Source organism: Microtus ochrogaster, linkage group LG8 (assembly GCF_000317375.1).
Source record: "Microtus ochrogaster isolate Prairie Vole_2 linkage group LG8, MicOch1.0, whole genome shotgun sequence".
NCBI lineage: Eukaryota > Metazoa > Chordata > Mammalia > Rodentia > Cricetidae > Microtus > Microtus ochrogaster.
The window spans coordinates 22,926,291-22,935,241 of NC_022033.1; the positions used below are offsets into that span (position 1 = coordinate 22,926,291).

An 8,951-nucleotide genomic window follows, 5' to 3' on the forward strand; every position below is an offset into this window, starting at 1 on the left:
CAGTACAGATGGTTGTGAGCCACCATGTGGTTGCTGGGAATTGAACTCAGGACCTCTGGAAGAGCAGCCAGTACTCTTAACCTCTGAGCCATCTCTCCAGCCCCCTGAGCCTCACTTTTTAACCCTGATCTCAAGCTTGATCTCTTCATCAGGCTGGCCTCAAACTCACCACCTGCCTCTGTCTCCTGAATGCTAGGATTAAAAGTGTGTGCCACTTTGACCAGTCCAAATCTTCCTGTTTTTTTTTTGAATACTATTCCATTGTGTGAATGAATATATGTAGATTCTTTTTTAGATTTAATTTTTAATTATGTATATATGCATGTGGGGGCTATGCTTCAGAGTGTTGGGTCCTTGGAGCTGGAGTTAGAGATGGCTGTGGGTGCTGGAAATTGAACGTAGATCTTCTGGAAGAGCAGCAAGTTCTCTTAACCACTGAGCCATCTCTACAACCCCTCCCCCTTTTTGAGAAAAGGTTTTGATGTAACCCAGATAGACTTCAAACTCAGGATGTAGGCCAGACCAGCCTGGGTCTCTTGATTCCAAGTGTTGGCATTATAGGTATGTTTCAACCACCATGCCCAGCTTAGAACATTTGTAATCAATTTAATATTAGGTAATTTCCTAATATTTAGCTAATTAAATACTACTACAATTAGCTTTGTCATTTGTATTAATTTTTTGCATTTACAACCAGGGGAATCATTGTGCTACTGCCCTCATGATTTCTTAAAGTTTTTGCTAAATTTATATTCTTATAAAATATCCCTATCATAAGAATGCTTATTTCCAAACACTATTGCTTAATCATTTGTAAGATCAAGAGAAGTGGTCATGTGACATCATGTATCATGGAGCTGTTTATGTACAGTGTACTGACCTTTTGCAGGGAAGCACAGAAGAATGACTTAGCTCTTTGTAAGACATTGTTTTTTCTAAATTTCTTAGGTTGTTTTTTCTTTAGGCCTTTTAGTTTAATTTGTTGGGTTATTTATAATATTACAGCCAGGGATGTAGCTCGGTGCATAAAGCCCCTAGCTTCAGTCTCCAGTGCTGAAAAAAAATACTCGTATTGTATAACTTGAATTTTCTTGTTCTGAAGGTTGTAGTCATTTTGCAACAAGCACTTCTGTTTTTGAGACAGGTTTTCTCTGTGTAAGAATCCTAGCTGTCCTGGAACTAGCCCTTGTAGACCAGTCTGGCCCCGAACTCACAGAAATTCACCTGCCTCTGCCTCTCGAGTGCTGGGATTAAGGTGTGTACCACCATCACCCAACTGCCCTTCTTGCTCAGCCTTCTAAGTAGCTGGGATATGTGTCACCATCAGTGCTAAAAACAAAAGTGACATTTTCAGCACTAATGGTGATACATATCCCAGTCACTTGGAAGGCTGAGCAAGAAGGGTCCCTTGAACTCAAATGCTGAAGGCTTAACTTGGACATCATAAGACCTCTACTCAGGTAAAATAATAATAATACTAATAGCCGGGCGATGGTGGCGCACGCCTTTAATCCCAGCACTTGGGAGGCAGAGGCAGGAGGATCTCTGTGAGTTCGAGACCAGCCTGGTCTACAGAGCGAGTTCCAGGACAGGCTCCAAAGCCACAGAGAAACCCTGTCTCGAAAAAAAAAATAATAATAATAAATAGTAGTAACATGTTCCATTATGAACATTACCAGTTGACTTAACACGTTTGTATGACCCTTCTGGGAGGCATTTATCAATAGCCTTAAAATGTTTGTATATTTATTTATTTATTTTTCTTGAGACAGAGTTTCTGTGTAGCTCTGGCTGTTCTGGAACTTACTATGTAGACCAGGCTGGCCTTGAACTCCATAGACATCTGCCTGCCTCTGCTTCCTGAGTGCTGGTACTAAAGGCGTGCATTATAATACCTGGCTTATTCTACTTTTGAGAGCCTATCCTAAAGTCATGCAAAGGGCTGGGGATGTAGCTCACTTGGTAGAGCACTTTCCTAGCATGCACAAAGCCCTGGTTCCAATTCCCAACACTGCATAAATTGTGTGTGCTGGTGTACTTTCTAAAGTAATACAGACATTAAACACACACTTGTCATTTTCTTTATACCTTTAATCTTAATTTTAAAAATTAGAAGTGGTTCAAGCATTTGTAGGAATAAAAGCAATTAAGCACACCAGAGAAAAAGCAAGCCTTCCCACTCCACCCATCCATGTCTGACACATTTGTTCTGCAGCCTGGCTCTTTCCGTTGCTGGACATTTGTTTTCCACTCTTGTCCACTATAAATAGAGACTATCACAGTGTTCCTAATCTATTAAAATATTTGAAGAATTCTGTCTTAGCCACATCTCTCTGAACCACGTTGACTCTTCCACTATAATAGTAATGCCTGTAATATTGGGTAAAACTGAATCAGTTTGTCATTCCTCAACCTTTGTTTCTGTACTTCACACTTGCAGTACATAAATGCTAAAGCTAAAGATGGGATAATTCACTTTCTTGTGTCTCTTTTGACTTTTGAGACAGTCTTGCACTGACTTCTGTCTATTACGGTTCAGATAGAGGCTGAGATCTAGATGGTGTGGTGATACAGTGGGTCTGGAGGGAAACTGTCCAGTCACCTTCCCTTTCCTCGTCTGTAAGACTGGATGGTAGTCGTGACTAAAAGGCCTGTTTTAGAGCACGGGGCATGCTCACATCCTGTCTGGGACAGAGCAGGTGCTCAGAGTTCCATCATCCCTGGTTTGGCTGGACTGCCTTCACACAGACTGTGCTGTTGAGGGAGCACAGGTGCCAAGGGATGTAAATGCACTGGGCTTCGTCCCTGGCTGCTCCTCCGCCTCCTGTTGCCTCTGATGCTGGTGCAATTTTCTTTTCTGATAGTCTCATGGGACCTCAGCTCTTTTGGTCAGAATCCAGTCTGTCCCGCTGGCAGTCTGTCCTGAGACAGGTCACTGTCTGTGACCCAGTCTCTGACTCTGTGTATTCCTTGCTAAGTCCATGGTGTAGCACAAACTCTAATTGCTCCCAACAATAAAAACCGGAGTCAGCTATCAGGTGTGAAAGCTGAAGGGTTAGAGGAGCAGAGCAGCCAGCTGCTAGAGTTCTTACCTCATCAGTGCTCAGATCAAAGGGCTGCTCGCGTCCTCAGACTGCCTCACTGAGCTCCCGTCTGTCTCCACCTCCCTACTGTTGGGCTTAAAGGCACCTGATTCCAAGTGTTGGGATCACCTTTGTGTGAACTCTGTTTCTCCTTTACACTGGAGCAGTTTCTTACTGCCCAGGGTATCCTTGAACTAGCAGAGCTCCACCTGACTTTGTGTGTGCCACCACTGCCTGGCTTCTCATGATTTGTTAAAACACAAACAGAATGTCACCTCACCATATGCTGAGTCAGTCCCCTGGCTTTTCCTTGTTTCGTTCCTGTGTCTCTTTCCTGCTCTGCCCTGCTGTTGTGCCACCCACCCAGGCCATCATGAAGGTGCAGTCCCTAGCGGCACCTTCTTGCAGAGGCTTGTTTTGGCCCCCACCCTGATACAGAGTTGGAAAACATATTCAGAGTTAGATTGGGTAATGCCGTTCCCTGATATGGCAACCAGTGCCCATATCAACTTAGCTAATGTATCCTAATGTTTCTGTGACGAGGCCAAAGGTGAAGTTTTGCTCATGAAACCTAGTGCTTCTATGGGCTGTGCTCGCAAATACTAGTAAATTGTTTTATCTGGGGGTAAAACTCATATCCTTTTTGGCACAGTTCCCCCTAGTTAGCCATTATTTCAGTTGTAGTCTGGTAGGTATTTACTTTTGATTATTTGTGGAACTAAACCCTATGCTCTGATCTCTGCCTGCTTGTTGAGACTTTAGATGGAAGATTGTAACTTTTACTCAAGTATATTAGCAAAACCAGGTGGTGGTGGTGGCGCACGCCTTTAATCCCAGCGCTCGGGAGGCAAAGGAAGGTGGATTTCTGAGTTCAAGGCCAGCCAGGTCTGTAAGAGCTAGTTCCAGGACAGCCTCCAAAGCTACAGAGAAATGCTGTCTCGGGGGAAAAAAAAATTCAAAAAACAAAAAAGTATATTAGCTCTACACAAAATAAATAAATAAATAAAGACGGGCCAGGAATGTAGCACATTTGGTGGGGTGCTTGACTAGCTGATATAATCCTTAACAATGAATGCATAAACTAGAGTTGGTGGCCTATGCCTGAAGTCCTAGCATTTGGAAAATAGAGAAAGGAAGATTAGAGATTCAAGGTCATCCTCAAGTGCGTTGCAAGCCCAAGGCCAGTCTGAGCTCTGTGAGACCCTGCATCAAAAGAAAAAAAGGGAGTGAAGTGTCTCTTGTGGATGCTGGTAACTTTCCGCCTCTCATTCTGGGTTCTGAAACTCATTATTTTGAAAATTTTCATTTGTCTTCATCCTCATGGTTCACATGTTTTTCTTTTTGTTATTGCTTTGTTTGTCATCTTGAGACAGAATCTTAGGTACCCTAGACTGACCTTGAACTCACTAGTTAGCTGAGAATCAGTTGAACTTGATTTCCCCAGCCTCCCATGCCCATTCTTCTAGCTCCTCCTTCCAGCCTCCCCATTTGCCTTGTTGGGTTAGTTAACATCCCCCTGTTCTTAGGACACCATTCACCCTCACCCTCCCGCTTTGCCAATGCTATTTTCCTTAGATGCTGGGTCTCTCCTCCTCACTGTTCCAAACTCAAGTGTAGCCCTGATGGGCTTGTCTGTTTCCACAGTACTTCTGTCTTATATTTTGTATTGTTTACCGGGAGCGCTGTGAGGACATGAACTGAGTCACGGTCTCCCTGACACCCAGCATGTTTGACACAGCGCAAACTCTGGCAGTGTTTGCTTATTGCACAGTTTGTCTAAAACATTTAGTAACCTTTTCCTTCTTTTCATCTTCCCTGCCCCTGTGCCAATCACTTTTCTTCCTAACTCAATGCCTTCTTCATTCTTCTTACCCCTTTTAGATTTCTGCACAACTTAGCAGTTCCTCCTAAGTCTTTCTGTACCTCCATATGTTCTCTTATTTCTGCTTAGGTTGTGTGTGTGCCCATCCATGCCTGTCCCCAGGCCACTGGCTAGGGTAGCACCGTGTTTCTACCCCAGAATTCAGGTGTCAGCCATCATCCCTGGCATTGTGAGCCTCAACTTCTCCTCTGGGTGATCTGATCCATTCTAATGTCAGGCTTGTGTTATGCCTTCCTCAAGCCACATTACCCTCTCTAATGCTCTGGGAGGTCTTCCTCAAGACGTGCTTGTTTTTCTTTCTTTCTGACTGTCTTTTTTTTCCTTTGACATGCTTGCTTTTCTTTATGTCTGTCTTTTTTTCCTTTTTCCCCCCTCTGATGTGTTTGTTTTTCTTTCTGTCTGTCTGTCTTTTTTTTTTTTTTTTTCACTCCCTGAACCAGGGTTTCTCTGTAGCCCTGGCTGTCTTGGAACTCACACCTTTAGACTAGGCTGGCCTCGAACTCAGAGATCTGCCTGCTTCTGCTCCTGAGTGCTGGGATTAAAGGCATGCCATCACACCCAGCTATGTACTTTTTAAATGGATTTCATGTGTATTGTTGAATGATGTTCATTTATTCAGTTATGCTTTCATCACGTGTGCTGCAAAAGGTGGAAGAGATTGAAAATTAAGAATTATTGCCCTTGGGGCTGGAGAGATGGCTCAGTGGTTAAGAGCACCGGTTGCTCTTCCAGAGGTCCTGAGTTCAATTCCCAGCAACCATATGGTGGCTCACAACCATCTGTAATGAGATCTGGCGCCCTCTTCCGGCATGTGGGCATACACGGAGCCAGAATGTTGTATACATAATAAATAAAAAAAATCTTTAAAAAAAAAAAAGAAAAGCCGGGCGATGGTGGCGCACGCCTTTAATCCCAGCACTCGGGAGACAGAGGCAGGCGGATCTCTGTGAGTTCGAAACCAGCCTGGTCTACAGAGCTACTTCCAGGACAGGCTCCAAAGCCACAGAGAAACCCTGTCTCGAAAAAAAAAAAAAAAAAAAAAGAATTATTGCCCTTGAGAAATTCCTAAAACAGATAGGGAAGAAAGGGCAAACCGGCATTGCTAGAAGACAGCAGACTAGGCTGCTTAGCAAGAGTTAAAAGTATGGACTGGGGCAGTTGGGCAACTCAAGTTTCTTAAACTTGCTTCTGTGCCTTGGTTTCTTTACTGGTGGAATGAGTAAAATATGTGATTTTATGACATTTAGTGTGTCACAGGAAAATGAGCTAAAGGTAGTTCTTTCCCAAGTCTGTTGTGATGTTTCCTCAGGGCCTCTTTGAGTCTGGCACATTCTTGAGGTAGACACTACACATGCATGTCACCTAGTAACTGAGCAATCAGTGTTAGCTGTGGCTTCTTTTGTTACCTCTGCTCGTGTTCCACATGCTGCTGAAGGTGACAGGACAAGCTCAGTCAGGAGGAAGAGCCTGAGTGGGAGAGCCTGTGTGGTATGTGTTGTGGCGGAAGGCGGGATGTGTAGGCAAGGGTGAACAGGAAAGCCGAAGAGACAAAACGAAGATACTGAGGATCTTGTTTGCTCTTGGAGTTTGAACTTAATCTGAATGATAAGATGTGACATTCAGAAGTCTGTTTGGTTTTGTGTTGTTTTTAATGAGCCAGGTTTATTTGTTCATTTCCTGCATTTGAGAAACTCTTCAATGATGTTATTGGCTAGAGATTCTTTGCCATAGTCCTTAACCACTACACAACTGCAGCCAACCTCCTTATGGGGTTCCCCTCTTGATTAATTTTGCAGAGGCCCACCCATTCCCCTAGTCTCTTGCTGTCATCAAATTTGTGTGTTTTGGTGCTCGGGACAAAGAGTCTCCACCAACTTGACATATACAACTGGAAGCAAGCACACAAAGATAGGCTTGGCACTTGTCTAAGGCTTTGGCAACTCTGAGAATTCCACATGGTAGGACATTGTGGTTGAGAGTGGTTTTCAGTACTTCTTGTTGTAAAGCAGTATTGATGCCCATTACAGCCCCATGAGTTATGGGTGGAGTCCAATCTTGAATTGCACTTGAGCCCCTGCTACCATATGACATAGCAGCAATGGGAAAAGACTGTTTCTTCTGTTTGTTTTGTTTTTTGTTTTTGAGACAGGATCTCATGTAGCCCAGGCTGGTTTCATCTAAGCTGAAGGTGTCCTTGAGCTCCTGACATCCTGCAATGTTATAGTTGTGTACTGCCATACCTGACTGGGTCTTTGTAGATAAGTCACTGTTTTAGAAGGAGGAGCCAAGAAGAAAGAGACTGCGAACACTGGTGATAGTTGAGAGCAAGAGCTGACTTACTTCAGAGATGAATCTGGGTTTGCACACTGGAGTAAGAGGAAATGTGGGGCTGAGGTACCCATCTGGACTTGATGCCACTTATTAATAGACAGCTTGGTGGGACAGATTCTCCCTTCTTAAGATTTCCATCTAGGCACTGGGAATGTAGCTCAGTGGTAGAGCACTTGCCTACCAAGGTCCTGGTTTATAATCCCTAATACTAATAAAAAAAACAATATTTAAGATAGCATCCAAGGGCTGGGTGTAGTGGCAGATGCCTTTAATTCTAGCACCCAGGAGTCAGAGGCAGGAGGATATCTGTGAGTTTAAGGACAGGCTGGTCTACATAGTGAATTCTAGGATAGCCAGGGCTATGTAGAGAGACCATGTCTCTAAATTAATTCATTCATAATAGAAAGGAAGGCAGAATGCTTTCTCCTTATCTGCAGCGCACATTTTCTAAGACATTTCTCAGCTCTCTCTACCCCTCTGCTAGCCTTTTTCCTCTCTTGGGTCTTATAGACAGCTGTTCCAGACAAGTATTTATTGATCATAGGCAATTAGAGCAGGAGGTAACTGTTTCTTCCACTCTCTGGTGTCTCCTGGGGCAGAGGGGGAGGTGAAGGTCATGTGTTTTCACCTCATCTGTCTGAATGAACGAGTTGGAGCTGTAGCCTCCCTGCTCTCACAGCCCTTAATGGGCCTTTCCTTTCTCCAGCTACCAGATATGGAGAAAAGCAGGTGAAATAAGAAATTCTCTTTAGCATTTCCACACTCTTAGCCAATCTCCCACAAATTGTTATTCAAGGAATCCCGAGCCTACTTTTGCTTTGAGCTAAGCAAAGCACCTTTCCCACGGTGCCACCTCCCTTTCTTAGGGTGACCTGGTTCCAGTTCCAGATCTGTACAGCTCAGTAGGTAGGAGGAGGCCTCCCCTTGTGTCAGGACTTGGCTAGGCCTGTCCCTGTCTTTGCTCAGTTGTAGCAAGTACCTGAATTTCAGATTTTGTCCATCACTCACTGCAGCAGTGGGACAGCCTTGTTCCCGGAATTCTGTTCTTTGTCCTTTACGTCCACCTCCCTCTTCTCTGCCATTCTACTTACTGCACTGTCCACCATGATGGTTCTTAGTCTGTAGTGTCTTGGTTTGAAGAATGGATTGTTTGGCGTTCCTTTTTTTCTACTTTTTCATCTTTTAAAAAAAGAACCTATTTTTAAGAGTAACATATAAGGGTTTCATCATGACGTTTCTCTCCTCCAGCTTGTTCCCCTTCTTCCCCACTTAGTACCCCCCTATGCTTTTTAAAGCATGCATTTTGTTAATACATTTCCCACCTTCTTTAAACTATTTTCCATGCCTGTCATAATCCCCTTCTAATTCTTTTTTTCTTTCTCTTTTTTATTAAAAATTTCTGCCTCCTCCCCGCCTCCCATTTCCTTCCCCCTCCCCCCACTCCCCATCCCCTTCTAATTCTATCAAGCACGTATGTCCCTCGCCTTTTCTCTTCCCCAAGGCGACTCCTGTATGTTTCAAGTATATAGACTGTTTGAGGGAATGGTGAGATTGACTTGGGGAGGTGGTGAGATTGACTAGGGGGGATGGTGAGATTGACTTGGGGGGATGGTGAGATTGACTGGGGGGATGGTGAGATTGACTTGGGGGGATGG

At 44.0% G+C, this 8,951-nt stretch overlaps 1 protein-coding gene and 1 pseudogene across 1 annotated transcript in view; one reads left to right on the plus strand and one right to left on the minus strand.

Moving 5' to 3' along the window:
• Pigu (phosphatidylinositol glycan anchor biosynthesis class U) overlaps positions 1 to 8,951 on the plus strand; it is a 90,446-nt gene that overhangs the window by 36,317 nt on the left and 45,178 nt on the right. The gene's annotated exons all lie outside the window — the stretch shown is intronic.
• LOC106144221 lies at positions 6,636 to 6,999 on the minus strand (annotated as a pseudogene).